Source organism: Coturnix japonica, chromosome 11, assembly GCF_054131305.1.
Source record: "Coturnix japonica strain WE chromosome 11, WE-NBRP24, whole genome shotgun sequence".
NCBI lineage: Eukaryota > Metazoa > Chordata > Aves > Galliformes > Phasianidae > Coturnix > Coturnix japonica.
This window is the reverse complement of record NC_140673.1, coordinates 13,097,237-13,113,831: the sequence shown is the minus strand read 5'-3', so window position 1 is coordinate 13,113,831 and position 16,595 is coordinate 13,097,237. Positions and strand designations below refer to the sequence as shown.

The following is a 16,595-nucleotide window of genomic DNA, read 5'->3' as shown; positions in this document are numbered from 1 at the left end:
ATTTTGGATTAAATGAAACCTGAATGTGTGCTGCAGCAGCACACCTAAAATGAGTTCCAGCTGCTAATGGGCATTTAGCTCACAAGGCCAGACTAGAGCTGGAACACAGTAAAACCCCTCTGAAACACATGTTGTATGGACATCAGTCTGTAGCAGCATCTATTTCATTCTGCGACTCCATTCCTATTTGTCTGCACAGCTTCGTAATGTAAAAATAGCTTCTGAGGACTCTCATTTGAATTACTGCAACTTTGTCCTACTCTTACTTACAAACTGAATTCATCCATTAGGACACAATGAATTCAGGGGTTAGCTGCCTTATTCCATTTAGAATGGTAGTGAGCTATAGTTTTTATAGCCTATCCATCCTTGGATAAGTCACATCATACATAAATATGTGAATTAGTCACACATATACTACATTACATCGAATTCTATTTTATTTCAGATAGCAGATATTTCTGTAACACTTCTAAAAATTCTCACTGGTTTTCTTGATTTTGGAGCCTCAGGCTGTGAGAGCTCTTTTTCCCAGTGCAATTTTCACAAACTCCCAATATAGCTCATTTTTATGTCCATCTGTCCGTTGTTTGTGCCCACTCACATACTGCCATAATCACTACTCTCTCCCTTTCTCCCTCGCTTTAATACTTGTCTAAGAGTCTCAGTCTATATTCACAGTAGTAAACAAGTCTGGGAGCATTCCTGGGCAATACAATGCTGTCATCTATCCTAAAAAAGTGTTACAACATTTCCTTGCCTGCTCCATGGCTTGCACTCCCTATCAGCATCCCAGCAATTCCTAGAGAGGCTTTGGAAGTCAGCATGCTCCAGGAGTTGCTCCCAGCAGGCAGCCTGCCTGCAGCCAACCTGCTTTGGAGACTAACAGCTTCTGATCATTGGCACAGGCTGCACGGTGCCAGCTGGCCTCAGTACCCTGGAATATTCCTGGGCACGTTTAATTTGAAAGTACAGCCATCTCTCTATGTTCTGAAGTTACATGCCTATAGGAATCTAGTCACTTCTGATGTCTGTGCCCAGGCAGACTGAAGAACAACACTGTAACATCCAACTAGTTTCAATAAATGCTATTCTTTGTCATTAGGGACTTCATGGAACCAAACTCGCAAGACTTTTGTAACCATAAAAAGTAAGTCCTGGCATGGCATTATTTAACACAGATACCCCTGCAGTTTTTAACATTTAAGAACACTTTTTTTTTTTTTTAACTTCAAAAAAGGAAAAAGTATAAATGCCACTTCCTTTTCTGCCATAAATAAATAGATAATTAAAATAAAATCCAAAAAAGTAAACAACATCTCAGCAAAAGCCAAAGACCGAGATATATCATCAATACAGTATTAAAGTAAGCTGCTGCTCCAGGTGTGTCCTCAAGGTACATGATTTCTCAATTAACATCAGGGATTCCTTGTATAATCTGCATAACACTTAGTACTCTTAATATGGAGGCAAAGCATCATCAGGATGCTATTAAGTTTTCTTACAGGCATGTTCTTTCTAACACTGGCACAGATAGATTAAAAGGTAATAATATTTCAAATTGATCTCCAAGTGAAAAAACAGCTTAAAAAACAGTGTAGGTTCCTTCTTCCATGGGAACTTGGTTTATCTAATGTAATTTGCTTTTTTTTTTTTTTTTCCTTAGAAAAAGAATTGCTTCAAAGTCTTTGTATATTTTCCCCAAAGAAATAAGTAATGGTGGGGGCTCACTGTTTTTTAATAACAACAAAACAGATCTGAGCTACGCCAAACACTTGGCAGGCCCTAATGGCAAAACCAGGTTTACAAACGATATTGGAGGAGTAGCCCTGCTACCTGGTCTGTCTCTTCAAGTATAAGAAATACTTTGAGAATTCTGGTCTAATGTCTCACTTTTTCTCTGAAAATAATACAAATTGAGCGTGCACAGAATCAGCCTGGGCAATGGAACTGGGAACTACTTTTCATTTCCTTTCAATGTTTAATTAGGTTTTTTGAGCCTGCCTCTCATGACTGTTTCAGAAGACAAAAGAAATGAGATAAAATGGACATTTGCTTCATAGTGTTGTCTCCTCTTGCAAAAGTTTTATGCCACCTTCATCATTACAATAGTGTCTGCTAACTAATGAACTCCACCTATCTTAGAAGGCTCACCTGCTCTCTCATTTCCATTCTTTGGGTACCAGACAGGCCGTTTTGTTTTTGTAAGATTTTACTAATTTCCTTCCTGTAAAAAGAAAAGCAAGCAGCAGTGCAGATATGCTCCTGCAGAGATAAGGCCAAGTTGAAAATGTGCCTTTTACACTCAGTGTGAATGGCAAAAACACTAATTGATTCTTAAATTCTGTGGGTGCTTGTGTCACAGCTTAGGACGTGCCCTTACACCACCTCAGTCACCTCAGACAGCTGTATTAGAAAAAGAGCACTGCTGAAGATCCAGCAAATGCATGGAATGAATGGAGTCACAAAGTACAGTCTTCACCCTGAGTTGTAAGCTAGCATGTAAAAAGCAAAGGATCTTTGTTACTGACTGTGCTGCAGAAAAGAGCAAGACTATTTGCTTTGCTGTCCTGGGACAGCCCACCTAGGGCTTCTACACCACCACCATCCCAGCCTACAGCTCATACTAGGAGGCAGGGAAAAGCAAAAATGCTGAAAAAGTGGAAGTAATAGAGGAGGTTAGTACTTTATCTGAGATGGCGGATGGGCCTTCCCTTTAATAGGTGCTGAACCTTGCTGTTGAAGTGACATGCCAGAAAATGCTGGTAACCAGCCTAGAAAAATGGAGGGAGGATGGATCTGGTGGGCTTGCTGTAACTCATGCTTTTGAGCATTTGCTGCAAGCTAAAGTTTTCTAGGAAATAATTACAACTGCTGCTACTTTATACTTTCTTTTACATCACAGTAGAAGGTAAATCACAGTAATAAATCCTTCTACATAAATGCAAAACAGAGCTAAAAATGAAATTGATGTCACAATTTTAATTTACATCTTCCATTGCTGTTAATTTATACGCAAGCAGTGTGCCGTAAGTTTTCCCTGAAAAACAGTCTAATTCATTTTAAGCATCCTCCCTTGAAAGTCAGGTGCAGGTACTCTGGGTTTCATGCTGTATTTTTGTATATATTAATGGATGTATATTATCTCAGTCCTTTTTTTTTTTTTTCCTTTCTCTTTTTTCTCAATTTGTAGAAAAGAACACGACCCAATAGTGTGACAACACAAAGAAGATTTCAATGCTTGTCTCAAGTTTCTGATTGCTGTCATGTAGGATGAAAAATAAACTAAGATGCCATCATCGGTAATAGATCATAGTAAAAAATAGAGTAGCCATCTTAGAGTCTTATGTACGTAAGAGCTATCAGGAGCACAAATAAAAATCAAACTTTGGCCAAGCTCCCTTCACAACTAGAGCTGTAAAGAGGGCCATGCAGGCTGAGCCAGGAACAGCCACTAGGGCTGTCATGGGAGAGAAAACACTGAGATGCTGTGAATTTTTTTCTCTGGTTTCCAAGAGACTATTTTCCAAGAGAAGAATTCGCATGTGTTATACTCCATCTTATTTTGGAGGCAAAAAATACCCACAATTTGGAATGAAATTTTTGTGGTGCAAAACTTCTATCTGGGAAAACAGATAAACTATGCTACTTTAGTCAGCACATTATCCTGCTGCCTACTTTTACCTTTAAAATTATCGTGTTGTATAATAGTGGCCTCTTAACAGGAGCATGAGGGCAGTGTGACCGAAAACAATCATGTTGTTTTCTCTGCTGGGCCTCCAGAGGAAGAGGACAGATTATGGTCTGAAACTGATTTCAGATTAATTAAAATATCTGTAATTAGGACATCACCATCACTGTACTACATCTTCCATTGTAACACAGCTTAATTAATTAACATTTCAATATATATGAGTGAAAACTTTTATCTCTCAGCTAAAATATTTTCCTAAAACCATTGAAAACTTAAAAAAAAAAAAATACATCAGATTTATGCTGAATTAGCTCGTACTAAATAATCTTCAAAGTTCCTAGACTGTGTGTATTTAAACAAATTTTTACAGCTACTGTTAAAATCACATTTCTTCTTTGTTTTTTTAACTCTAAAAAAGAAGTCTACCACTTTATAACTGTAATGGTCAATTAGAAACCAAATGCAAAGAAACTATCCCAGACTAATATTTTAATTCAGTTGTTCAATAATTTCTATTTCTTTGCATTATTTTTACTTCATTATCCTTTTATAATACCCTCAAATATATCTATAAAATTTTACAGTCCTTTTCCAGTGGCATATGGTGTATGTTGTGAAGAGAAGGATGATTATAAGCTGCAAGAAAGGAAGAAAATTATATTGCCCTCGTGGGGCTGAGACAAAGAGAGATGAATATAGTTATGAGCAGAGGTACTGTACTGTCCACCACTACCTACTAAAGTCTTACTTCTCTAAGCTTTCATTGCAAACAAATTATCTTGTAAAGGACTGATAATACTGCACAATCTTCCAGTGCTTGAAAGTGAGTCACGGTACGCTGCAATGCAGTCCCTCTCACTGAATACCCAGCTAACTGGGCACACCTTACCTTGAATGAATTTTAACTTAACTGATACTAATTTCACTAGAGATATCAATATTCAGCATACCTGGGTACTGTTGAAGATTGATTTGTCACAACCTGACCTAGTTCAGCTTCCTAAACAAACATCAGTCAGTAGAGATAAGATCTAATAGCAGAGTCTTTGAGTTAGGCATGCCTAAAGCTTTTGGTCACAGTTCTCAGTGCTGGGTTTCTAAAACAAACTTTCAGAATGTATAAGAAGTTATACAGTCAACAAATATACAATTGGAAGAGTAGCACGGTTAGGATGGTACTTTATAGGTGTTATAGTTGGAAAGATTATTGTGGTGGAAAAAGAGACAATAAAAATGAAATGCTTACCTGTAGCCACTGCTCACATTGGAGAACTCCAAAATGAGAAATCTCCAGAAAGAGAGCCTTCCCCAGTGGCAGTCAGCCCTTAAATAGGGTTTAGGAAGAGTGCATTCCAGTAACACAGGCTAATTGCCTTCACCTGTGCTCCCACAGCTGACTCAGTCCTTTCCTCAGGTAATCAGTGGTTCACCTGAGGAAATGGATCACTCAACAGTTCCCGTACAGAAAGAGATCATGTTTTCTAAATGGATGTAGACTTACAAGCTTTTCAGACTGTAAGTTCATCCTCAATGTTGTTATAAATAACTTTGCAAACAATTCACACTATGTAGGCTAAAGTACCTTGGAGATAAAAAGCAGAAAAATAAATTAAGTCTTATGGAAAACTGTAAACATTAACTTTCTCCTCCATCTGCTTCTCTTTGTAATTAAGGCCAAAATCCAGCAGCAGGCACAGAAGTCCACCCACAGATCAGACAAGGAAGGTCAGAACCAACCTATGACAAACTTGCTAATAAAATGCTTGCAGTCTATCAAATAAATGATTATGATTCTGTTGTGAAGAGAAAGATAAGAATCCAGGAGCATGAGATATTAATGAAATCTTCTCTGTACCACCCAGAGCAGCAGCCCCAAAAGACCACACTGCCTCTTCCTGGATGTTCTTTTATAAACGTTGCTTATGAATACCACACTCACGCTACATTTGCCAAAGGATTCTTGGTGCTCCTGCTTTAACAGGTATGTTTAGAGGCTTCACAATGTCATTTATGCAAATGTAAATGGCATGTGAGTTGTTCATAGCTTAGTGATACATTCTGAGTAAAAGGAAACATGAAGATATATTTGTGCTCACAGGGCTTCGTGGTTTACGATGAGCTTCCTGGTTTTCAAAATGCAAATGGAAATGTTTGAAATGGATACTTCAAAATGTCAGAAAACATCAGCATTTGAAAGAAGGTTCAGTAAAGGCAGTAAAAAAGGCTGGTGAGCTTGGATTAGACTTCTAGGCTGGAATTGGAAAGGATGCATTTTTGGTATATCTTCTATATTTTACATCAGAACATGGCGATTCAGTAAATAGTAAGTAATGATTAGCATAAAGATGGGTAATATAAACAAGTAGAATTATAATAGATAGGTTTTAGAATTGTACTACTTTAAACTCAACTGCAAGGTCTAGGATGTAAAAAAGATGTAAAAAAACTATGCGCTATTTCAGCGCTTTGCTTCTGGGTTTCTTATGATTCCAGACATACTGTATAAAACCACAAGGTATTTGATAGATTTTATGTATAAATAAATCAGCAACTTGGAAGAGATACTACCTAGTTATAGCAAAAAATGCATTAATTATTCCAAGCAGACAAATAGGAAAGAGATAAATGTGTAACAAAAGGATAGATGTACAGTGTGATGTATCCTGAGCAATATATGGGCTATACAGCGACTTAAACTCGGTAGTTTTAAATGTAGCAATCAAAAACAGAGATGTGGCATAAAGAATAAAATGGAGCTATTTCATTAAAACTTGTCTGCTGAGCTGAATGAAGGGCAAACAAGGTCTTACCTATGTGAGGATTAGACCCACCTTCTTAATAATAGCTAGTGGAGGTGTTCTTAAACATCAACCATCAGAGTACCCAAGCGCAATCAGTCTGAATGAGATCCCAGGAAATCAATAAAATTCTTGCCAGGCCCCTTCAAACTATTATAGAGCCCCAATGTGCTACAGAGCTGCAGATTACAGGCTGGCTGTAATTGCTCCCTGGAACAACCCAAACACGGTTCCAGGGCCTTAATGAATTCTGTGCAGAGTGGATAGGTCAGCAAAGTACAGAAACCTCTTTTCTCAACTCCTACATGTAGAAATGGTGTGCCCAACGTTTCCTTTCACTTACTGGAGGTAGTTGCCCTCTGCCAGAGTATGACTAATGTGCAACAAAACAGAAAAACATTTTCAATCCATTTGTCTGTAAAAACCCAGAAACTGCTGCTCCTGGAGCTGATGGATACATGTGATTGGAAGCAGACGATTACAGAAAAATCTTCACTTTTTTTTTTTTTTTTTTTTTCCCATAGCAATGAAAATAAAATGTGTAGCTAAGATCACAATCAAGATCCTTAAATATGTTCTTAAACTTTAAGCAGAAAGACATTTCAATTGCATGTTGCCAGGTACAGTTGGCTCCAGTGGCTTACACTGAGCCACGGAAACACTCTGTTAGGATGCTGTGGCTTCCAAGGATAGCTGATAGGGCTCAGCTGAAATGCTCAAAAGGCCATATGCTAGCACGTGCAAATCAGACAGTAAAAATCTAAAGCCCAGCACACGCTCCTGGCAACCTGAAATGTCTCCTGGCAGGATTTTGCTAGACTTCATGCATTCAAGTCTTAAAAGTCCTCCCTCCCTTTAATCTCAGCAACACAGCATGAAGCCTCCATCACTTCAAAAAGACTTGCCTTCCAATCAGGATATTTTTTTTTTCTGCTGCTTTTCCTGAACACATCCTTTTCTTCCAATTCAATGTTGGCTGAATTTCCACTTTACATCATAAAATTCCCCTCTCTTGATTGATTGCAAACTTCAAATTTGTAGATCTGAGTTCTTCATCTGTAATGTTTAAGTGCATCCTTTAGAAAGGATATACAGATGCTTTCAAGTTTAGCTTCTTTAGCCTCTTCCTCACTCCTAGATTTCTGATAAATCTGTGCTTGTGATTACACTTACAGCTCTTAAATAAATCTGATCTTTAAAACAAGGGATGTTTTAGTCAAGGAAATGAAGTGAGAAGTCATAAAATTTCTCTCAAAACGAATCCAAGAATAATACAGTTATTGGAAAACAGCCTGAATAGCAATATTTACTCTGCTATAGCCAAGTCCACAGATTTTATTTTGTTCCTTCCTTACGCAAGCACTGTGGCTCATGAAGTATCTTCTATCTAAGTAGACAGCTTCCTCAGGTGCTTTAGGGGCAGTGTTTGTTTCAGAGGCTCAGAACCCAAGACTTTGCATGTACATCAGTAAGTGCATCTGTGACTAGTGCCATAAACAAAATGGAACACATAAAAAACTGAAGCATTTGCTAATAATAGTTACCTGGAGGTACAAAAGAGACAGTTTTGGTTGGCAAGATATGTCTAAATCATCTGAATATTGGTAGGATATAACCTGCATCTCCTTAAGACTACACCTCAGATAATATCAAGCATTTTACCAGCGCTTAATGAACAATAAAGAAGTACTGCTTAGAAATACACAATATTGTTAATAAATGGCTTGGCTCACTAGGGGTAGATTCTAGAGGAAGAATTTCATATCATCAGGTCCTCAGACTAGTAATTAGAGCTTACATTTTGAAAGGCAAAACCTTGCTTTCACAGAAGCAATTTGCATCAAAATCTGCACTTACAAAATCAGAGAGAATGGTTTTGCACATATAAATTAATTGCTGACATTTTCTGGTGCTTGAACTGCAGACAATTAGCTATCAGTCACTACTGACCGGGGCTTTACCTAGCAAGGATGCAAAAAATAAGACTCTGCAACTAATACCAGTCCCATGAACACTGCAGCATCCTAAACATCCCCAAACTCGGTGAGTTTCATCTCACAAAGAAAAATCTCTTTGGCTGTAAAAACTGATACAGAGCCGAAGGTTGGAGGAAGAGGGTGGGGGAAGGGGAGAAGGAGACTGATTTGCTTTCAATGAATATGAAAAAGCTGATCTCTGCCATTGAGGAAAATTCTTGCACCAGCAAGTGCTGACTGATTGCCATGAGGAATGCTTTATCACTGAGATCCAGACACCCTGTCATATGGTGATTATTATTCCTGTCATGACCCTCTGGTCATCAAGCCACAGTGTCTTTTGTCACGAAACAACTATCCAATAAGGAATAATCTAGGAATAAGCCTGTGGCATAATATCTTCTACTTGCTTATACACACAGCAGGAGTAGGAAAATCTTCTTTCTATGAGTTATTACCTGCTCTAATCCACTTTGGAAAATAGCAGTATTTCCTTAATTTTGTGAAGCACGCAAGCATATTTTTCACAAGCCACAGCAAGCTGAATAACTCAACCTAGAGCTGAAATCAAATCTCAGCATTCTCTCAGGTAGAGATAAATAGTCCAACATCACCATCAGATCCACACAGAAATTAACAAACATTCCCACGAAAACTTCACACCGACATGTAAATGCTGAATTGGGCACCATCTTGTTCTGCTTTTAATCTCACATCGTCCACAAGCCTGAGGTCTGGCCTAAATCCTGTTTTGAGAACAACAGCTCTGACACACAGAAGTGACACATGTTCTAAGTCCCAAGAAGCAAATGTACCACCTACCAACCTTAGCTCAGTTTTCATTCCTATATGCTAAAGCAACATTAAATTCTTCCCTGTTATCCATATTAATATCATCCAACTATATAGTTCTGCAGAACTAATTAAAGCTTCCGTGCATTATTTACCTAAGTTCTAATTCCACTCTCTGAGAAAAGGGCTAGTGCTCTGCAATCACAGGCAGAGCACATTGCACTGAAAGCATTCCAGGAGGAAGGACTGGACAGCCCTGCTCTGACAGCAGACAGGAGAAGCCATGTTTGGCCGTGCCAGCCAATTCTTTTCATGTCTTTTCTGTCCTTATTGCTTATGTAGATAGCCTAACACAAGGACTATTTTGAATGGTTTTACCCAACCAGCAAGATAAGTAACAAATACAACAATGCATATACAACTATACAGGATAAAAAATTAATGGTGTTAGAGAAAGATGATGCACACAGACATTAAGTGTGACACTGGGGAGGAAGTGGGGGTAAGTGCGCATGGTTAATATGAAAAGATGTCAAAAAAAATGAAGCATAATAATAGTGCAATTTATCCTTGCTAAACGTACTGCACCGTGCTATAATTAAATATGAAAACCTAAATTTATCTCTATGTTCGGCTGTCATTAACTTAACAGGGAGTGCACATGTTCTAATCTAATGGCTGATTTTTTTCTCCATGTGCAGCATATTAAAATGTATATTAGCCTCAAGGTGCATAAACACAAAATAATAGACCAAAGGTTTTGGCCTGTGGAGAAAAAAATCCATGCTCAAAGGCCGTCAAGTAGCTGGTGATGCAGGGGAGACACTCACTTAGCCTCATTAAGCCAAAGCTCTCTTTTGCTTGTCTTTTGTTCTGCATGACAGCAGCCTCTTTGTTGTATAATAATTCATTCCAAGTTCGTTCCAAGCTACCGAAACTGGTGAACTGTGGCCATTTTAATGAGCAGTATTGGTGGTATGCATAATCTGGAAGCCACGTGGACCAGGCAATCACAGAGCACTGCAGCCAGCAAAATGAGATACTGTCGAAATCACAAATTTGTCAAGTTGTTTTTGGACAGGGTATTATAATAAGCACTAAAATATGCATCTTATTACTCTGCATCTGCCAGTCAAAGATCACTGTAATGAATGCATGCTGCAGGGTATGACCAGGCCATTTTCCTAAGTAAAACAAACTGCAGAGTACAAAAAAAGAATTATGTATTTTTGGCAGTGCCTGGATTTTTTTAAAATCCTATTGCAACAAGAGCTGGATTTTCCCAGCATGGTGTCTGTTGCCAGCAGTGAAAGCACTAAAACCAACACAGCCAAGGAGTTAATGTGAATACACAGTTTCTTAATAGCCACATTCACTAGCTATGAATATCAAACTTTAAACTCAGTGCTTAAAGCAAATTTAGCATACAATACATATAAAACCTACAAAGATTAAACTTCTTACCTTTACCTTAACAATCCTAGTTCCTTTTGTTTTATCAATTTCAACTGAAAATGGCTTCACTTTTAGGGAAGGCACATTTTTTAATAAGAAACTGTGGACTGTATAAGAAACAACACCGTAATCACAACATAAACTTCCATAATAGACCCGTTAAGAAAAAACAAATGTTAGAGAGGTTGTTTCTTCACATATTGTTTAGGCTAGGAACTTTTGTCTAGCCTTGCAAACTCTGGGGATTTATCAACTGCAACAAAGCCATGTGACTGGTACAGCAGGATGCAGAGGATTGCTCTGCCAGTGCTCCCTAGATCACTCCTGAGGATGTTCTGCAGACAATCAACCTCTCATGGGGACTCACATCTGCGGAGGCCCTTCTCCACCCTGGGAGAGAAAGTGAAGAATGCAGAAATTCCAAGCACAAGCTATAACAGTCATTGAGTGTGCTGATGTTCAGACCTATTTAATACCCTAAACAAAGAGCCCTTCTTTATCAACAGTGGTTTACACTTAGAATCATTAAGGTTGGAAAAGACCTCTAAGATTAACTAGTCCAATCACCCACATCTCACCAATACTGTCCACTAAACCACATCCCTTAGGAAGCCGTGATGTGACTAGCTGAAATCTATATTTCAGGTGCAAGCCTTCATGAATAGGAAATGAAATCAATGGTATCAAATTAAAATTCATCTTTGTCTGAATCTTCAGAACTGTTGATGGGAGTAAGGGAAGAAAGGTTTGTTTTGTAATGTGACCTCTAAATTACCATTTGATGAGGTGGTCTGTGTTTCTGGCCAGTGACAAGTGCCAGAAACAAGAGGGTAGTTCTTCACCATGCTGGAAAACTTTGCTTTCCCAAACAACGGTGCACAAAAGTCAATTCCGAATATGAGGGATGAACACCTCCACCCACTGAAGGTGGTCAGAGGTCTTGGAGAATCTGAAAGCAGCCAAAACTTAGTGCATGCATTGGCAACAGTGCTCTTATGCAGCTGGCAGTTTATTTATTTAATAGAAGAGCCAATGTAATATTTCATATGAAGCCTTCGAGGTTTTGCAAAATTTTCTCTTTGTGCTATAAAAGGCTGTTTAGATTTGACTGCAATAAAGTTAAAATTCAGAAGGCTTCTATACTCAGAAGAATCAGTTTCTAGTACCCATTGATATTCAATGGAAAGCATGTTTAGTCATAACAGGAAGCCCTTGTATTTAGAGAACAAAATCTGCAGTTTGTTAAATTTTAGTTCCAAGAATTTTCAATGAAGTTCTTACTCTGAACGGCACATGTTCAGGATCACTCTTTTTCATCTCTTTGCTCAAGAAACTGTCTATGTTTTTTATCAGATATTGCTTTAACATCTGAATTACAACACAATCATAATAGTTGAGGAAGATCCACTAGGATAAAGAGTTTGTTTGGGTTTTGGATAATTCTGAAATGAAGATACTTTGGTTAATTGTTTTCCTTTTTATTCCTTTAACCTTTAAATACAACTAAAAAATGTCATTGGTTTTCAAACTTCTGGTGCTGAAAGCAAGGTATGAAATGCCTGTATTTATTTACTCCTTCCTATAAACCCATAAACTGCCACATGTTTAGCTACCTGGCATGTGCAGAGACCACTGTACTAAATATGATTTTTATAGCTGACATTAGGTGGAAGTTTATAGAGAAACACACTATACCAATTCTGTTGCCATCAGCTGACACCAGTGTAGTTCTTGGACATAATCACTTCAGCTCCCTGGAGTAAGATCAGTGAGCAACTAATAAAAGATTCCTGTAATAAACAGACAAGGTGAGACAGAGACTACGCAGGGGAGATCAAATTGCACCTCTGGGGAATATTGTACCCTGTCTAGATGCCTAGTGAGAACACAGTTATCTTTATCACTCCTGTTGATGTATCTTCCTAAGAAACTCAGAGATATTATTCTAAAACACAACTCAGTTAATTTGGGATTATAGGGATACTAACTCCACTCTCCCTTTCTTATGCAGCCACCCTAATAATTCTGAGTTATAAGAGCATGCTTAACTATCTGCATCATTGCATCACGCTCTTGATTTCTATCTAAATTCATAATGAGGCAAGCATGCTTTTACAAAAGTTCTTCCTTGAGGGAGTCAGCAAAAAAGCCGTGTGGTGTCACCATTACTGTGCCACTCTCTCATCTCACTGTCCATATTTGCAAGCTAAGATTATAGCTGAGACAAGCTGACAAGGTTTATCTCATGCATTCAATGGAGAGGTGATTCAGAGGTGATATTAATGACAGCCATCTGTGTCAAAGTTTCAAATGTCAGGTCCTCTCACAGAAAAAAAAAACCAACACCCAAATAAGCCATCAGAAAAGCAGTGTGGAAGGAAAACCTGAAGACTGGCTTTGTCCAGTTTTGTGAAGCTGATGCGGCATCTGGGCTAGGACTGTCATTTGAGTGGCTGTAGATAAGGCTGCAGTCCTAGTAAAGCGTGGGAGCCAGTGAGTAGAAGCTACAGATGAGTTTAGCATTTCTAAGTGGGAATCCCATTTATATGACAGGTAGTGTACTATTACAGGCCACATCTTGGGACAATGGCAAGTACTGACTGCAGCAGCAATTACCGCATTAGCAAACATAGAATGCTAGTGTTACAGAAGAACTATTAGAGAATACGTATCAGCTGCCTCAAAGACGAGGCATTTAGAGTCTATAGACCAAAAAAACACATTATGCAATGAAATGCTGCTGTTCAAGCAGCACTTGAATTTCCAAGATATTTTTCAAAGCTATGATGCTTCTCATTTGTTAAGGGCTAGAAATTATCAGATGAAAGTATTTGTAGCATTAATGTAAAAGCACAAACAGGTACTGATCAGAATCATTCTCCCTTTTAGCTGAAGGTGGGTGTGTCTGCTCTTAAACTGCTTATTCGCACCACTTAGCACAGTATTTTTAGTATCCTTTCTGTTTACAAAGGAAATGATTGTGATAAATGTAACAACCAATGAGATAACTGTTCATTTTGCCATTTATCTGGTGTCTGCAGGGCAAGACAGCTTCGCTTTGATGTCAGGTGCTCTGCTTAGAAGGAAGTGTTTATCATTTCATTTACTCTGGTCATCAAATACTAAAAAAAATCATGACAAAACTCTACTGTGTCGCTCTCCTGTGGCAACACTCTGCACTCAGCATCTATTTGATGCTGATATGAGGAAAGGACATGAATTATCTGAAGGCTAGAGCACCACTATATAAAAATACAGGTGTTTACATTCAGTGTCACACTGTGAGTCCGCATAGATACCATTATGAACATATGTAATTAGGAATAGGACCAGTCCTAATTCTGTAATATACTGAGGACTGGGAAAGGCTTAAAGAACTTTTAGACAATCAGAAAGCAAGTGGTTCTCAAAGCTTTTGGAAATTACATTTGTTCCACAGTTTCTTATTATTACATTTTCAATTGCCTGAATTATCTCTATGTTTCCATAGGAAAATCAATAGGAATTTCATCACTTACAAAATGGAGAATCATTCCTTTATATTTTTACCTTTACTGCAAATAAATCACAACACTTTTAAATGGGCAATTTTACTTTTTAAAATGCAAAGCTTCGTTTAGCATCTTAAGGGGTTTTATCAAAGAAACTGCATTTCATCTCAAGGTAATGCCAAGACAAACCTGGACATCTCCTTGGAAGTTTTTGAAAAGCAGAATGAAAGATTCTGGCTGCCACACTTTAGTGCACGTGTAAGATATGGTCACACATTATTTTTATCATTGAGAACATACACAACACATCAGTGGGTTATCTCCTCTTTTTCAAGAGGGAGTAAGGGTATGCTTTTTGGTAAATTTATTTTAGAAAGAAAGTCAGGAGTGCATGTTATTACTTGCTGCCAAGCAAGCCAGATACTTGTGTTTGAATCTAGATGGAACTGCAATACTTAACTGAATTTGCTAGGCACAAGTACATGAAATCCAATATTGATAATAATTTATGAAGGTAAGAATACTGATTCCTATAGTATTGCTAACTTAGTTTATGATAACATAATTAGTTACACTAATAACATTGCTTAGGCACAGTGCAGCTAATTATGATATTATAAATATTAATGATATCAAGCCTTTGTATTTGATTGCCCCTAGTAGGATCATTTATCACAGTACTTCCTTTTACCCATGTGGTGTTATTTTTCTTCCTTTTCCCTTGAATGCTTCTTCTTGGACAGTTATACTGAGCTTCAGTTAAAAAAATATCACTGCTTTATCAATGGTGCATCTTTTTATTTTATTATTTAGTAGCAACTATCCAATGATATAATTCTGTTCAAAGGGCAATCAAATACAGAATTGGTTATATTCTGAATATCTTGCTCTTTCTAAAAGCCTAAAAGAGCCAGACAGCCACGATAACATCAGGCTTTGTTTTTCATTCTTTTTCATGTGACCCGTTTCAAGTTAAGATTGCTTTGAATTATTAAATGCTCCCTTTAAGCATCTTTTCATACTACCTTTTTCAACGTTAACTATTCATGTAGTGACAAGCAGAAAAGACTAAGAATTATAATCTTTTTCTTATTCAAATGGACACTAGAAACATCTTTGTCAATGGCTGTCTGTTTAGTAAAATGCAAACTTAATTCCAAGAACATGAGAGTGTTGGTTTAAAGAAGAATTGCAAAAAAACCTCTGTCACATGAATTGAAAATGCTGTGCTTCTACAGGTGTTACAGGAAGGAAGTTTGGATATAACCCTCTGAGACTGGCTTAACTGCTTAGCTTAAGTAGATGAAAATGAAACTGCTTATATCTTCTTTTATTTTTAAGCAGCGTATTATTCAGAGCTTTAGGAGTGGGATTGTCTTTTCTCCTGAAAGGTAATGTTATAATTTTCAGAGCTCCACAGAGAACAACAATTTCAGAGTCTCTAATCTCCTGCTAAATCCAACTCCAGTCATCAGAAATGATAAGCAGAGATTTGGAGGCATTTGACACTCCAAATCCTATTCTTTTGTAATTCTTTACTTTTTACAACATTTTCAACAGTGTTATATCAGATTTTTAGAAGGATAATCAATACGCATGATGTATAACTGAAATCAGTCTTCAAAGGGATCCCCTCTAGTAACCAGAAACAAAAGCTCTGTCTCCCCGCTGTGCAGGTATTTTGCTTAAAGCAGTAGGCAGCAGGGCGTCAGTAGGAAGCCAGTTACACCTCCCTGCTTCTCAGCAAGGATCAGCAGGTGTCCTGGTGTAGGGGTGAGCAGCACTGGGGCTGCTGCAATCTATTGTATCTGGCAAAAGTCTCCAAAGATGCTTTTGTAGTAGGGAACTACTAGAGCAGAGAGGAGTGACAGTCCAGAGGTTAGGAATTCACACAGACCACAGTTTACATTCCTATTCCACCACCGACTTTCTAGGTTTAAATGATCTCACGGAATTTATTAAATTATTCAGTTTTTCTGTTCATCACCTGGAACTTTCCTGTCTTGTAGCAGGTATGGGAGTCAGTACCCATGACAGACCACAAGGTGCTCTGGCATGATGACTGTAGCATCATCTCCTACTTGATAGAGCATTCCAACTATCAACTTGGTTGTGACAGAAGCTGTCTCAGATGGTCAAGGCTAGTGCTAGGGGGCTTTCATATCTCCTGAATATTTCATTACGGTGGAACACCCTGGCACAGTATTAGTATCTGTCTAAATAGAGTTGAGTTTCACTACAACAAGCAGTCCAAAATTTTTTCCAAAGAATGTGTTATTTTACATCCTACACATTAAAACTGGCACACCATTACAAACAGAGTGGAGACATTATATTCAGAGTAAAAAGTAATCCCATATCAAGGCAACTCAAATCTGTTTGCTTAAGC

General features: G+C 38.0%; 1 protein-coding gene across 1 annotated transcript in view; it reads right to left on the bottom strand.

The window, feature by feature from the left end:
* The window catches only part of DPYD (dihydropyrimidine dehydrogenase), a 308,967-nt gene that overhangs the window by 27,524 nt on the left and 264,848 nt on the right, over positions 1-16,595 (bottom strand). The gene's annotated exons all lie outside the window — the stretch shown is intronic.